This window comes from Cariama cristata, unplaced genomic scaffold (genome assembly GCF_000690535.1).
Source record: "Cariama cristata isolate BGI_N322 unplaced genomic scaffold, ASM69053v1 scaffold4550, whole genome shotgun sequence".
Taxonomy (NCBI): Eukaryota; Metazoa; Chordata; class Aves; order Cariamiformes; family Cariamidae; genus Cariama; species Cariama cristata.
The window spans coordinates 11,506-14,357 of NW_009595112.1; positions in this window are offsets into that span (position 1 = coordinate 11,506).

Below are 2,852 nucleotides of genomic sequence, written 5' to 3' on the forward strand. Positions count from 1 at the left end.
CTTTTTTGTTACCCATATTATGACAGCAGTACTTTTATTCCTGTGTTGTATAGGATCTGTCTTCCAGTACTTGTTCTTTTTATTGCAACCCTGACTCTCACAATCCTTTTGACAAGGCTACGAGCTCCAGATGTCCATGGATGCTCTGTACCGGGACAGATGCAGAGAAGGGCCTGGCCCTGGTGCTCCCCAGGCAATACCCGCCGCCGAGCGGGGCAGAAGCACGTGGCTGCGGCCGAGCATCCCCCCACGGCAACGCCGCCGCAGCTTTGCTGTTCCCACAAGCACCTTCCCAGCTTTCTGCTTTCAGCTTGGCTGCGCGGGTGGATGCAAAACAGCGCTCGCGGGCTGATGTCGAGGGAGTCATTCTCAAGATTTCCGTGTAACCAGCAACCGTGCCAAACTGGGCGGCTGCCTTTGGTGGGACAGGCTGTGTTGCTGGGAGCAGACAGTTTTAAGTGGGACTTGCTGAAATGCTTTTGCACAAGTAGCTAATTCATCGGTAAATGAAGAGCTCCCTCACTGAGCTCTCCCACTTTTTGTGGTTTGCTAGTAAAACTGTGTTTGGGAAACTGCTTTTCGTAGCCTGATGCGGAGAAATAGTGAGGGTAGAAATCAGTACCCCGTCTCAGTTCCTCCTAACATCATTGCAGCCGTGTAGTCAGTATTTTATCAGATGTGGAGATTTGTGGAAAGGTGCTCAAAGGCCAGGAGATAATTACCCCGTGGGTGGGTATTGCCCAGTAACATCAGCTGGATGTGGTTTCATTTGCTGTGATCATTGCAACCATTTTTGGAGGGGCTGGTTGTGGTCCCGGAGGGTTTGCAGAGCGAGGAACTCCTGGGGGAGCAGAGGTGGCTGCGGGATGCTGGGCTGGCACCGGGGTGCAGCAACCGGCCCAAGGGATGACTGGCCCAGAACCCACGGGAGGGAGACGGCCCCGAACACGGGCTGTGTGTCACTGCCACCGCTCCCCGCCACCACGTCGTAGCCTGACAACGGTTGAGGTTAATTGTTCGCTGTGGTTTTTTGCTCATGCAAACTTAAAAACCTCCCCCAGAGCTTTGTGTGAGGGGGTGCCCCCCCTGTTTGCAGACTGGCCTGTGCTGGCCTCTGGAGCTCGCTCAGCACAAATACGGGGAAAAAGCTGCGAGAGGGTAGTCCTGACCTTCAGTGTAACCCAGACACTGTTCCCAGGAGGAAAAAAGCGGGTTTGTGTTAACGCCAGTGGTGCCATTGTGCGGGAAGCCCCGTCCCCCCGTGGGAGCAGAGCCCCCCCGTTAGCCACTCGGTAGCTCCGCAAGCTGGAGCGAGGCCAGAGGGCGAGAGGAAAGGGGCTGCCTGGGCTCCTGCAGCAGAAAAGCTTTTTCTTGAAGATCTTGACTGCTGGTGAAGCCGTAAATAGAGCTGTGGGGCTTAACAGGAAACCTTAACTGTTTGGATTCCCTCCTTTGCAGCATCCACTTGGCTCGTCCCTTGCAGGGCTGGCCATTATTGGAGACTCCCTGGTGGGGACTTGGTACTGGGCTGTTACTGTAAATACCAGTTATTTAAAATGCTTCTTGCGTACCCAACGCCCAAACACAAGTCCCCTGAGGACAGCCTCACCTCGCAGCCCAGGAGCAGCGAGCCGGGTGCCCAGCTCCTCTCTCCGGTGGCCGTTTCTGCATCTACAAAAGAGCAAAGTAAGGCAGCTGGCAGGGGCTGTGGTTGGAAGGATGCCCGACCCGCCGCTTGCCCTCTGCTCTCCCAGCGAGTAGCTCTCGCTCCGTGAGTCCGGCACAAGCAAGAGCCGCCCTTTCTGCGCCCACAGCAAGGCGATGCTGGCAGATATTAAGGGAATGAGCTGGGGATTCCCTTTTTACAGAAAAGGAGAAAACGTTTTCTCTTTGCTTTTAGTTTCAGCGCTGTCAGAGCAGTGCGGGGGCTGGCAGCAGGGGTGGAGGCTGGGGGGTGCCCAGCAGCCCGACTGTGTCTGAGGAGCCGAGGCTCCATCCCTTCTCTTCTCGTGCCAGGACTGCACCCTGCGGGACTGTCCGTTGGGGAATGCTCTGGCATTTCTCCCTCCCGGGAGCCACCCGTCTCCCCCGTGGAGCACCCGGAGGTGTCACGTCGGGTGGGGACCCTGCGGTGGCATGCTGATACCCTGGCACTCCCTTATCCCCACTCGGCAGTCACTTGTTGTTTCTTCCAGGAAATATTTAAGAAATGAAATGAAACTTTCCTTGGCTTGAATCACCTATGATTTACCCTGATGTAAATCATAAGGAACTCAAAGTTGAGAATGTGAAGCTGGCACAAAGGCAGAAAGGGGTGTTTCAGAGCGTGTCTGCACAGTGTTTTGCGTACAGAGGCGTGCTGGCTTTGCCCCGCTCCACGTGAGCCGAGGGCTTGTGGCCGGAGCTGGTGCCACGCTGCCTGACCCTGCGGGGGGCTGTGGCCACCACGCGGCCCCCGTCCTGCTCGGGGAGGGCAGAGCGAGCTCCTGGCAGCTCTGAGGGTGCAGTCGTAGCTGGATCCCAGAGCTTGTCACAGCATCTGTCTGCTCAGATAACTGCAGCTGCATCGCCTAACGTACAGTTGTACTCAGCGGTCCTTTGGGAGTGAGCTGTCTGCTCCTGCTCGCCCTGCTAGGGATGTTTCCTCCTTTCTCCTGTCTCTTCCATAGATACTGTTCTTCTCAAGTTAGGGCTGGTGGTGGTAGGCAGCCCCGCGGGTCAGCAGAGCAGTGTTTGCACTGACTGACAAGGGAAAGCACGTTCTCCCCTTCCCGAGCAGCACAGAGACCCGCTCTGCCCGTGCCCATCCCTTGGCATGACCTGACCGCATCCTTCTGGCTCTTGCAGAGTTC